At 35.6% G+C, this 13461-nt stretch overlaps 1 protein-coding gene across 4 annotated transcripts in view; it reads right to left on the reverse strand.

The window, feature by feature from the left end:
- Positions 1-13461, reverse strand: part of SORBS2 (sorbin and SH3 domain containing 2) — a 194750-nt gene that overhangs the window by 161678 nt on the left and 19611 nt on the right. For 3 of the 4 annotated variants that reach the window (XM_021396833.1, XM_021396832.1, XM_021396834.1), the window contains 3 exons: positions 10478-10622; positions 2207-2251; positions 1749-1793 (listed from right to left, as the gene is read on the reverse strand). The gene's annotated coding sequence lies outside the window, so the exon portion shown is untranslated. The remainder of the gene's footprint in view (positions 1-1748; positions 1794-2206; positions 2252-10477; positions 10623-13461) is intronic. The other variant, XM_021396835.1, reaches the window with a different exon arrangement.

Raw genomic sequence — 13461 nt, forward strand, 5'->3', positions numbered from 1 at the left:
CTCAGCGCTACTTCAGCGAGAGAAATAACTATCTCTTTTTACATTTACCATGAAGTCTTCCAAGTAAGGTAAGAATGTACCATCATATTTAAATTTCAGAATTTCATGCTGTTTTCATATCACTGTAAGGATGCTCACAAACTATAGTTTAATAGCTGCTAATACAGGTAATAACTTTTCTGCCAGTTCTTCGAAGCTACTGAAGAGTGACTGACAGTCTCTGCTCTCCTCAATGGGCCATTCCTGTAGTGAATTGGTGGCCAAAAGTAAATTCAAGTGCAAAAAAACTATTTAAAAAACAACCATAGCTGAATGGTGGATGTCTTCAGAAAGAGGAGCAGTCAACCTGAAGAACTGCTAACAGCATGCTAAGTTTTTCTCAACTATGTCAACTTAAATGCAATTAACAGTAGTTAAGTCATTTAACTGCTTCCAAAACATCTATCCTGATCTCAGTGTATATTTTTCAAACATTCCTTTTAAGAATGAATTTGACCAGTATTCTCCCTTTCAGGGAAGCTCTGCTATTCCTGAAAGCAGTAATATTTCTCTTGCCTGTGCTAGGCACAGTCTGCAGAATGCCCTCAGAATAATGGTGGTATTTTTGGTCACACTGTCCTTATTTATTTGCAACACATTTTCTTTACACTATATTAAAAATACCAGATTTTTTCAATAGAACTTGAACACAGTCTTATTAAAATACTCCTCAATGATTTTTTAAAAACCAGGCTATCATCCTTTTGTTTGATTTGGTTGTTTTCTTTTTTTTTAAGACATAAGACAAAGCACAAGGTAAGAAAATTCTTGCACTGCTGTTAATTTTAACAACTGTATCAATTAGGAGCTGCCATTCAAGTTAATCAAGGGATTCCATTATTGTTATCATTGGGTTAAGAGAGCAAAATCATTGGTACTAGTCAAGCTATAAATAGCTGTGGCATAGCTGAAAGCTGACACAATCCTAAAACATGCTTGCAAACATTTGTCCTTTTTCCAATCAGATAACCTAGTTCTCCTCAGCATCCTTAGATATGTACTTTAAACAATTGCAGTCTCATAATGAAATTTAGATTATTAATACACCAGAAAGCATTCGTTAGATATCCTACACTCGTAGTATTCCATAGGTGGGAGTTAAAATAAATACTTGTCAAGTAATATTGTGAATTTCAGTTTTTGTTCTGCATCACCTCCAATACTTCTTACCAGCACACTTATTTTTGAAACTGCTAGGGCTTATGAAGTAACAAGGTTCAGATCTAGAATTACAGTAAAACATATGCACAATTGGGGAAAAAAAGAATTCTACAAGACAAACACTATCTCCAGTTCTTATCTGTGCAAAAGAACTTTTCTTGCACCTTACCCAGTGCAGGCATTTACCCTTTAAGTTAATGAGATACAATTTTAAGAACTGAGTTGTCCTAGGTCTCATTGTAGTTAACTACATTAATTATAGAATTAAGAGGCAGAAAAAAATAATCCAGTCTCACAGCACTTGTAGCTCAACAGTGTCTGCAAATGGGGAGAGTATTTAATTTGCATAACAGCTGCGTCTAAGTCTTAGTTTGAAAAGGGATGCCACTGCAATTTGTTCTACTATGTGAATGCATTAAACTGTCTGAAAGAACTCAGTTTGAACATGTTACTAAAGCAAAGACTACATGGACTGAAACATCACAAAACAGATTAAATTTATCACTATTACAGTGATTGAATTTGGATTTACATTTTTCATCACTTACGTGCTGTATAGGGAGTTACCATCTCACTCCTGGAGAGGCAGCTACCTTCAATAATCAGAAAAGGAACATTGAATTTCAGCTCTGCACTTAATTTTTCCTTTAAAAGCAACTTACTTTCTTGTCCCCATGCCCCTTTCATAGATGAGACCTTAGGATCTTTACAGAAGGCAAATAATTTTAGCCATAAAATTTTAAAGACATTTTGAACTATAATTACTTATTTCCCCAGATAGTATAGCAGGTGTTATTGGTCAAACTGAAAAAGCCTGAAAACTCTGAGATGCCACAAAGCCTTTACTGCTATCCAGAGTAACTGGCATAGCCAATGTTTTTGCCAAATATTACCAATAAATGATTGCCTTCTATGTGCTTTGCCATATGCTCATGTGCTTCAAGGAACAGAATATGTTTGGGAAAGCCTAGAAAAAGGTCTTCAAACAATTTTCAAAGTAACTTACCTGCTCAACCTAGCCAATCTTGAATCTGAGTTAAAATATCTTAATCTGAAAGTTAAAACAAACAAACATTTAAAACAACACTAAAAACTTTGATCCGTCACTAACCTTATTCTTGCTTTTCAGGAACTTCCCTCAGTTCTGCATTACCAATAAAAAACAATAAAGCAACAGTATGGCCCCTCCCACGAGAATGATCCATATTCTACAGACTTGACGTGAAAGGATTTTCAGTATTACTGATACAGCCAGACTGGTACAATCCATCGCAAGTATGTCTACCTATATTTTTCCATTAACTCATTTTATTGGCAAAAAACATTGCCTTGGCCAGGGACTTATCTCCACTCACATAATTAGATTACTGAGGTCACAGTTTGTGCAGGCAGTTCTAACTAGTTGTCATGACAAACCGTGGCCAAGATTCCTTTGTACATGGATTAGCATGGTGTATCAGAGCACTGACACAGAAGGCCTTTAGTAGCTCCCCTAGTCAAGATGGATCATTGCGGCTCCCCTGCAGCCACACTAATGTTCAAGAACTCTATTATAAAGCATTTTATAGGCAACTATAACTTCTATTTTTAAGTTAATCTCATCTCTGAAGGACATGTACAAGTAAACTTCAGCCCACAGCAAGATTCTGGTTCTTAAAGGTGCACATGGAAATTAAGCATTCATGAAAGCTTTCAATAAAGAACAGATGATAACAACATACCCTTCTAATCACATCTAAATGAATCAATATGTACACTTCTCGGTACTGAAATACAAGTGCATTAAAATTTGTATTCATGTTTAAGTGATGATTCATGAACACAGCATCTATTTTGCCTTATGAAATATCAGGTTATTTGGATGTTTTATGCAAGACCAAAATACTTTTCTGTGAATTGTGAAGCTAATGTGAACTGAGGGAAATCAACACGTATAGATAAATATTCATAAATTTTGTGGGACAGAAATGTAATTATGTAGATCTAAAAGGGGCACAATCATATCTTTTGACATACCAATTTACTCTGTCTTGACATTTGTTTTGTATTGACTATACAGAATTATTTGTGACGTTTTCATGTCATAAATGTTTAAGTAAGCGGCATCTAGTTGTATGACAAATATTAGATGGCTTACTACAATGTCTTTTTTTTTTTAATGTTTTAATCTACATTTCTTAAGGACAAAGGCAGCATTTCCAGGGAATATATCACTATGCTGGGGAAATCTGAACTGCTGCCTGAGAAGAATGCAGTACTTTCCTGCCATTCTCAGAAGCACAGCTTTAGCACAGCAACAGTTCCAAGAATTAAAGTGAATGCATGCCAGGTTTCTGCATGCAGGTAGACACTGGCATAGCAACAACTTCAGTTCTCTACTCCTGATCCTGAAACCATCAACCAAATCTGAAAATCTGAACGTTTGTGTGTGTGATCACTTGAGTGCACATGAGAATAAATACCAAGTTAGCCCAAATAATAAAAATAGATAGTACTTTTCAGAAGGTATTGCATAGTTTCCACTTTCATGCATACGACATCTAATTTCTTTTTACTCAGTTACTGGGTACATACAACACTCACTGCAGAAAACCAGAGAAGTTAGACTTTAGGCACAAAATGCATCAATATATCAGCACAATCATTTTACTATCCACCAAGTCCATCCCAGGTTTCCTGCAGTGATGCAAGTTTTATGTTTGCTGTTTAGTTTTAGCTGTTTTCCTGCAGTGCATAATCTGAAAAATACAACAGTAAATTTACAGTCTGTCTTTGAAACTCATCTGAAAATAATGTGCTGTAGCTGCCTACCAGTTCTGCTGTAACCACCTATATTTAATATACTTGCTAACAAAATTTGAGATCAGTTCGCTAAATGCAGGTATTTCATTTTAGAAGAAACATTAATAGCATTCTGTATTCCTCTTATGTTTTAGGGCATCTCTGATGCACTGGAAAGAACTGAGCTGCTGGTATCTCAACAAATGTCCATTAAGGCAAGCAAGACAGCAGACCCTGCCTGACAAAAAGATGAGTAACTAAACGTTGCTGACAGTAAAAAAAAAATCATTATTTCCATTTAGAGGCAATCAACCAAGAAAGTCCAGCTCATCAAAAATAAAGCTGATGTTGTATGTTCAATCTAAAAAAAAAAATAAACAAACAAGACCTACTGAACTCCCAGGAAGTACTTTAAATTTTCCAAAACATAAATACTGCTGTCCTGTTATTTAGTGCCCAAGCATCATAACACAACTGCTTTGAGATGTAGGGGGTATAAGAAATGACCTAGTCTTTAAAGAGGCAGATAGTTTAATCAAAAAATAAAAAATACATAAAAATTGAACTTCCATCTGTTGGAAAACATTTGTGATATACAAGAAAGAAAGCATGTATTCTGCAGAATTAAGGAAATGTAAGACAGTCTTTAATATTCCACAACAGTTCTACTTGGAGTTCCTCTTTATGTAGCTAGTTAATACTCTATTAAGCAGTAAAAAGCACTCCTGGGATACTAATGTTATTTGCACTTCTCTTTATGAGACAAAAAACTGAAGATAGGCCGCTTCCAAAGAATGGAGTGTTTGTCAAGATTAACTGTAGGTCAAATTCAGTGAAAATGTCAGAAAACTATTCTTTCTCCACTATCTGTGAGGCATTAAAAAAAAAAAGAAAAAACAAAACAACTTTAATAGTTGCAATTGTAACTTTTCTGTACCAAAAAGTCAAGCTTAACCACTTCCTGAAGTTTTCCTGCACACAATCTGTGCAAGTATGGAAAAATCTTTTAAAAATATATTGAAGTTCCTTGTATAGCAGGGAACATTGTACATTGGGAAAAGCTTGAAATTCAAACAAACATTTTTGCCCTTCACAGTTTTTAGATGATAAATTAGCTAATTTCACATGAAATAATATGACACTTCAAGACACAACATAATCAGTATGATCCCATACCGCTTCCTTGCTAAGGAGGAAGGCATTTTCCAAGTAGTTCAGAATAAAAAAAGAGATTTATGCCGTATATTCAGAGATCAATTTCTTACTCAACCTTTCCAGGAAGCACCAAATGGATCAATAAAAAATTGTTCCTGAATTGTGATAATGCATAGGACAAATCAGACAATTCTCTACCAGAAATTTATTGCTATATGTCGTATGGGAAGACTGGTGAAGTTGTAGTGACCAAGTTTTAGGTTTAGATGAAGGAAAAGATGTTCAATGCATTTGAGTGGCCACAATTAAAGACATCTTTCAGTTTAATGGATACACAGTACAATTACAGAAGACAAGTATTTTCTCAGTAGAAGGGTTTTTCACTGTAGAAAATAACTCTGGAACACAGATGAACAGTTTATAAGGTCTTATAACTTCGACTCAAAAATTAAACGTATAATACTTAAAAATCTGTAGCCCTCCCTGCAAGTATTTTTTCCCCTTATCTGCATATGGTACGCTCAAAAGTTGCTGGAAGCTGGTAAAACACGAGTTACTACTTCCCAGGAGTTGACATTAAGTCCTCATGGTAAGCGAGAGTGGGAATAAAGTGCTCAGAGTATCTTTTCCATTTATCCCCCTTCCTGGATTGTTGTGACAGAGGTAAGCTCATTCTGCCAAGATCTGATCTGACTACCTTGACTCAATTTAGGAAAAGAAAAAAATCCTAATCTTAGAATATAGACAGCATCTCTTTCCAAATAGGGCTTGAATTGTTTCTTTTTACTATGTTGAGGCTCTACAAAACTTTAGAATATAACTGAAAGGCAGAAGCTCTTTTAGTTTTGTTCTTTTTTTTTTTAACCTCATGATTTTTATTTATTATTCCTTATTTTTTTTTACCCTCATCGATCTTAAAAGATGTTTGAAGTTTCACAACTGAAGGTCCTAAATTTCACATAATTTATAAGATATGTAAGGTCAGATAAGGCACCTTGTTTGGCTCAGAACTACAGGCTCCTCAGGAAGTAGATGCACTTTTTGCTACTATCAATTGCCATTGGCCCTTAGGACAGAAAATACACTACATATGGTAAACCAGCAGATACTTATTTATTCTTAATCTTCAAGCTGCAGAAAAGAGCTCCAATCACACTAACATAGTCTGAACCTAAGCTAATATCATTCATTTTCAATATACTTAGCGCGCTTAGAATAGTGATAATTTCACTGAGGCTCTAAGACATTATCCAGCTTGTAATATGTCTGTCATTTCTTAAGCACAACTTGGGATTCAATACCGCATTGTGACAAATGCTATCTTGAGCTGAAATTCATGACACCAGATGACTAGATGCTTTCACTCAACAGCATAATACAAAATTACCTAAACCTGGTTCCTATAGTAAGTACACTGCAGAGTGACAGATAATCTGGAAATAGGTATTCTCTAAGAAATCTTTAGCAGAAATAGCACAACATCACTCCAATTTCATCTGTGCATGAGAGGGAATCCCATGGGTTGTCTTAAGACCAAACAGATCTGGCATTTAGTTTCAGTTCTCCACAGAGGTACAGAAGCCTTTGAGCAGCTGTAACTCTTAATAATTCTATCTGATATCTTGAGCTATCCACTCCCCTTTAAATAACAATAAAAGTAATAATTAAAAAAAGAAAAAAACAAAACAACCAAAACACGCAGAAGAAAAAAACAACAAAAAACTATAACTTTGGAACTAGCTACACAATCAACATTTCTAGCTGTAGTGCTACAAGGTCAGTTTTATAATGTAACCACAATCTTTGGGCTTTTTTATTTTCTATGTATGAACTGGGGTTTGTTCTTGAATGTAGATGATAAGAAGTCCTAAAAAACGGGGGGAAAAAAAATGGTAGAACATAAAATACGTTTTTTTCATTTTTGCCCAGGTTACACTCACAGCTTGAATTTCAGAGTGTGCTAAACAAAAATGTCTGTTTTGAGCTTTCAAATGATGATGCATACACTTGATCATTTCTAAAGAAAACCAATGTGAAATGTGCACGATTATGATTAGTGCACATACATGCAATTTAACATTTCCGCATTGCTTCTGCTCAGTACATAGAACATTTACAAGCTATTCCTGTGTTCAACTGCTCATCTTACAGTGCTAACTGAGCATGAAGTGGTGATTGTTATTATGAACTACATATATTGTCCAAAGAGCTGACAACAATTTCCAGGTTTCATGATTAAAGACACTGTTACCCATAAAAGCTTACTAATTATTATTTTAATATTTTAATTTTAATATTTTTTATTAAGAACTTGTATTATGGAAAATATTATGGAGGATGCATTTTTGGAAAAAGTATTACTTACTACAGAAGCTTCAGGGATTTTGAGTTCATAACTGATTGCATCCCTCCCTATTTCATGCATAAGTGTTTATCTCCTAATAGCTATAGAAGCCTCAGAATCCACACAAGAGCATTAAGGCAAGAGCTACTGCTTGTGTGTAGGCAGTAACACTTCATCTTCTGGAAACTGAGAAAAGATTATTCCTTTAAGCACAACTTAGGAGAAATTTTGTGTAATTACTCAGCAGCAAGAATGGGAAATCAGACTTAGAGAACATGTGGGAAGTCAAGTCCCTAAGAGCTCAACATTAGTGGAGAAGAAACTTAAACGGGTAAAGATGCACTGTAATCAATAAACAAAAATGAGTACTTTTTGTAAAACTCTAGACTGGACCCATCATTAAGGAATACATCTCCAGAATCTTACCTATACAGGTGTGTCATAAAGAAGTGAGTGCCAGCACTTTCTGAGCTAAAAACCCACAGAAGCCTTTGATTTCCTGAATGACTGTACATGCTGGTTACAACTTAGTCTAAATGCACGGTGGCAGAGAAATACTGGTTAGGGACAGATTAACGTGATAAATCTAACAACTTTCCAAAAAACCATGGTATTATCACAACATAGATTTTGGTGCATAAATAAATTACATGTTTGCCTATACAAACTGATTAGAGGCAACACAAGATAATTGTCTGAAATTTGTATGCAGCAAAATAGCTAAAAAAGCAAGATAACATGATATAAAAAAAGTAGAAAACTGGATTTGTTTAATTCTATTTCCTGTACAAGAACATTTACTACTGAATATTACCTCCAGTAAGGCCACTGCTTATTGAGCTGGAAGAAATTATCCTGGAGAATGCTTTCTTATTACTATTACACTGCAAGCCCAAAGGTTTTGAGGATTGCTTTGATATCTATGTTGTAAATTTCTAACAGAATATCAATGTCAGTGCAGATGGTTTCCTATAATGCTTAAGGGTATTTTAGGTAGAGGTATTTTCTGGTTAAAAAAATTAAAATTATTATTCCTACTGTTTAATAATGTTTCTTTTTTTTTTTTTTCTCCTCAGAAGAAAAATATTCAGTATCTGCAAGGTCACACATAACTATGTAAATCAAACCCAGTTCACAGTACTGTAGCATTTGCTCTATTACCACATCAGCTGCACTCATTTTCTTTAAGTTTCTAGCACAGATAAGGTTTTGAGCAAAACTAACTACATGAGACTCCTCCCTAGTTTGAACCTTATCATATAGGGTAGATTTGCATTGTTTAGATTCAGTATATACTTTTTTTCAATTTTCCTCCTCCTTTTTCCTGAAGATCCTTGTATTCTGTGAATAAACTACAACCCTTAACGCAGCAGTGAAAGAACAAGAAGTCAATAAAAATCTCTTTGGAAGGAATCTCTGTAGGTCACCTGATCACATTTTCAGCTAAAGGCAGGAGAATTTTCAAGTTGTGGATAAGGAAGACGCATATGGAAGACTGACAGGCTGCAAAATACCAGTAGCATTTCTTTTTCTTCAAAAAAAGTTCAGCTGAGCTTTCCATGAGTCTCAAGGTACACTAACAGTTAACCAGGCAGTAGAACAACCAGATTACAAAGAAATCCCCACTGCTTCTATATCTCTGTAATGTATTATCTTCCCTTGTGTGAACTCTAATTGTAAGCAGGACTACTTTTAAGATGACTTAAGGAAGAACAGAAATCTATACCGATAAATCATATATCAGCACTGAGGTTTCTTGCTGATTTAAACAGACAGTGGAAAAATCTATGACCATCTAGAACAGTCAGGAAACATGTAAATTAAGAGCTACACAGAATAAAAATTTGATCCAAAATGAAAAGTGGGAAAGCAGAAGGACAAAGTAAGTAGAGGTCATTGAAACATGAACCATTAAAGGACCTCAGATTTTTTTTTCCATGAAAATGTAATATGTAATATAATATGTAGTAAACAAACAAAAAAAACCCCAGAAAACTGATCATGCATAAAAGTAAAGCTTCTGAAAGAGATTTTCATTGCTGATATCCCATGGGACTGATTTTTAAATGCACAGACAACCTTAAGTTCAATATGTTTTGTTAGTTCTTAGTTTTCTGTTTTGCTTTTTTACCTCTGATGATACCCTTTGCCAATTTCTTATGTTTTCTCCCATAAATGTTGGTGTTTTGTGTTGCTGTTTTTTTTTTGTTTGTTTGTTTTCTAATCAGCAGAAGTGAAAAGTCTCTATAGCAAATAATTCCTTTGTAGGATCAGCATGTCTGTGATAAACCTTGTCCAGTTAGAAGTTCTGTTTTAAAGTATACAGTGAAATTAACTAGCTCATTTCATTGCTGGATTGAAGCCAATCTAAATGGTGCTTCTACCTTACAAAAAGGAGAAGGGAATTTCAACTATTGGACACTAGAATGCAGCTCCTTCATGAGATTAGCATTACTTAAGTTACAGATGTGTCGAACAGAAACAGAATTTCAACTGTCCTTGACAGGAATTTAAATTTTGCTGAGGAAAGGTAACGTCCACCCCACATACATGTAAAAATCCAGCAAAAATCTAGAACGAAAAGTCGCATCAACATTTTTTCCTCCAGGGATGTCATACAGCTGTTTGATGCTTTTCTGCCCTCACTTGGTTCAGTATTCAAAGGCAGGAAAGGCAAATACATCAATCTGCTCAAACTGCCATTCTTCCACATGGAAATCCTTGCCTACCCCTTTTTGTTTTTATTTTTTAAATCAGTATTCATGCTTTTTTCTCCCTCATTTATTAGATTAGTTCTTCCTTCCCAAGGTTCCAAAGAGCTCTTCATAGTATTCCCTAGGCAAACAGTCCTAAAGTGAAGTAACTGCTTTCTCAACAAATTTTTGTTTAGGAGTTACTTTCATTATCCAAATCACTGCCCTTAAGTGAGCAGAACTGCCTTTTTTGTTCATTAAGCAAAACAATTCTTCAAGTATACTGAAAATAAAAACCACTTACCATATGCTTCACAGCAGGCTAACTGCTCAGAACAAAAATCCAGCCAATTAGCAATGGTAGTCATAGGAGATATCAATGCCCTTCGGCACAAGTTTCTCTTTAAAAGGCCTATTCCCACTACTCACATTGATAGCAGTGATCCACCCTGTAAAAAAGCATGCATTTGTAATTCAGTCATCTTGCTTTAAGGGAAATGCTTCCTTAAACTGTGTAAAAAGGTTGTTTTCTTCCTTCAAATTTGTACAGAAGCTGTAACACAACATACAGGGCTGTTGCGTCAACATATTCAAGAACATACTTTGACCCATTGATCATAAATAGCTCCTAAGTTCAGTGCACATAAATAAGAATTTAACTGAAACTGGCAAATTGTTCTTTCAGTTGCATACTTCTCATTAAAATAATTGTGCCATAAAAGCCCAGGTATTGAAAGTTCCTACTATTTCCATACCTGATTACAGTTCTGTAGTAACAGAACTACAAAACTCATTGATGTCAAAGCTTTTTCTAACTGAAAATACAAGGTCTCAGTGAAGAAAAAAATAAAATAAAATATACAATTATAAAAAGCATTTTAACCATAAGTTCTACAAAAAGCTCTGGAGTTTTACAAAACAAGAGATTTAGTTGAGTGACTTATAAATGTACTTATGCGTATACACATAATGGCCACTGGGAAAAGAAAGAAACAAATAAATAAATCTACTGCAGCAATTGTTATGTTGTAGACACCCAGACTTTTCTCCCTATGCTATGAACTCTGAACAGTTAGGTAGCATTCATTTAGAATGAAATCCTTTTCATTTACAGTTATTTGATTGTACAAACTCATAGGATAAGGCAGACAGTAACACCTTCTATTCTTACAGTCTTCATTTCACTCAAAACCATCAAAACATTAATTCCTTAAACAAGGCAGGTAAAATTCTTTTTTTTCCCCTCAGGAAGAATCAAAGGCTTCATTTCAGATACATCCTGCAGTTCTGAAATTAGCCTGATTTTAGTATGTAATCAAAACTACAGTAGAAAGTCAGAATCTGATCTATCTGAAAGAAGTAAATGGAGTTACAGTAAGAAACTGACAAGATTATCAACATGAAACTAAGTCCTCGGAAATTTATAAAAAAGATAATAGCTATGATGGGTCAGTTTTTCTAATTCCCCACCAAATGAATAACAGTGGTTTTTCCCTTGCAAAAACTGCAGACTTATGTGTGTTGTGCCCAGACTCTTTACACTATTAAATAATCTCTCACTTCTGAAGAACACCTCAAAATGCTTGGGGCTAGAACACAAGAACTGCTACACTGTAACATTCAGGATACTTTCCATTTAAAAGCAGAATAAACTTTCCCCAGCAGGTCCCTTACGCCTCTTGAACTGATTTACCCAACAAATAGGTTCTATCCTTGTGAAAGCCAAACTCAGCTGTAGCATGCCTGCGTAGTACCGTGCTGAACTGACGGCATTTCCCAGCGAGTCACATATAGAATCATAGAATTGCTCAGGTTGGAAAGGACCTTCAAGATCATCAAGTCCAACCGCAACCTAACCATACTGCTCTAACAACCCACCGCTAAATAATGCCTCCAAGCACCACATCCAAATGGTTTTTAAATACATTCAGGGATGGTGACTCAACCACCTCCCTGGGGAGCCTATTCCAGTGCTTAACAACCCTTTCCGTAATGAAGTTTTTCTTGATATCCAACCTAAACCTCCCCTGGTGCAACTTGAGGCCATTTCCCCTTGTCCTGTCACCCGTCACCAGTGAGAAGAGACCAACTCTGCTCTCACTGCCATCGCCTTTCAGGTATTTTAAGAGAGCAATGAGGTCTCCCCTCAGTCTTCTCTTCCGCAGACTAATCAGCCCCAGTTCCTTTAGTCGCTCCTAGTAGGGCATGTTCTCCAAGCCCTTCACCAGCCTTGTTGCCATTCTTTAGACCTGCTCCAGCAGGTAACATTGCAGGTAACACTCAGTTTCTGACAGTATTTCCTCTAGAGAAAATAGCCTCTCCATCCATGAGAAATGCATCACGATTTAAAGTCTTATTCACTATGAAATTCACAGGCAGACTATCAGCAGTATCAGCCCGCAATTTTGTTGTTGTTGTTGGTTTTATTCTTTTTTGTTTGTTTTCTTCTGGAGAAATCCCTGTTCTGGATGCTGTTGTTTGCAGATACCAAGGAACTGGAGAATGCAAAATGTCCCATAAACCAGCATGAAGCAACTCACAGCATACACTGGATGTTAGTCAGCACTGTTGGGATCAAGGGCACTCTGATCCATTTGCTTTGTTCCACAATATTGGTAGGATCAGTGCAATGATCAGTATTTCTGATCAGGAAAAGAGAAATTCAGAGTTAAATATTTAGCATGATTCTTCTCATCTTTTCCTAGATGCACCTATCAATAGTGGGAGGGAACTTGTCAAAGACCAAAGAAGACCCTGTGCTTTGCTTATAGACAGCATAAGAGTACTTGTTTTGCATTCACTGTAATGCTAAAGGTGACTTGATTCACAAAGAGGAGCAACTACCAATTATCCAAAAGTAATCCAACTCAGCATTAAGTTGGCATAGCTTTTCAGAATAAGTATCACATAAAGGAACATGCAAATTCAGAGGAATACAAATATCAGTCAGGAAATACAGTGTCATAAAAGGATTTCCTCAATTATCTGTTTATAAGCAGTTTGCATGCAATGACAGTCACTGAAAGTTTTGCAGGATAATTTATTTCTTACTCAAAAAAGCAAATGTGTAAGTATTTGATGGTAATAGCTTGATTTAGACAAGCTTGCCAAATCAGAATAGGATGTCTGTAGAAATCTGTCCAGCTTCTGCTAGCAGCTAGGCAGAAAAACTCAATTTCTAAAAAGGTAGGCCATGCTGGAGGCAGAACTGACTTACCTCCTTATACACTGACCCTGATACACTTGCTGAAGAGGCTACAGATGACCTAGCAAAAAATCTGTTAAGAT

The sequence above is a fragment of the Numida meleagris genome, chromosome 4, assembly GCF_002078875.1.
Source record: "Numida meleagris isolate 19003 breed g44 Domestic line chromosome 4, NumMel1.0, whole genome shotgun sequence".
In the NCBI taxonomy this organism is placed as follows: domain Eukaryota; kingdom Metazoa; phylum Chordata; class Aves; order Galliformes; family Numididae; genus Numida; species Numida meleagris.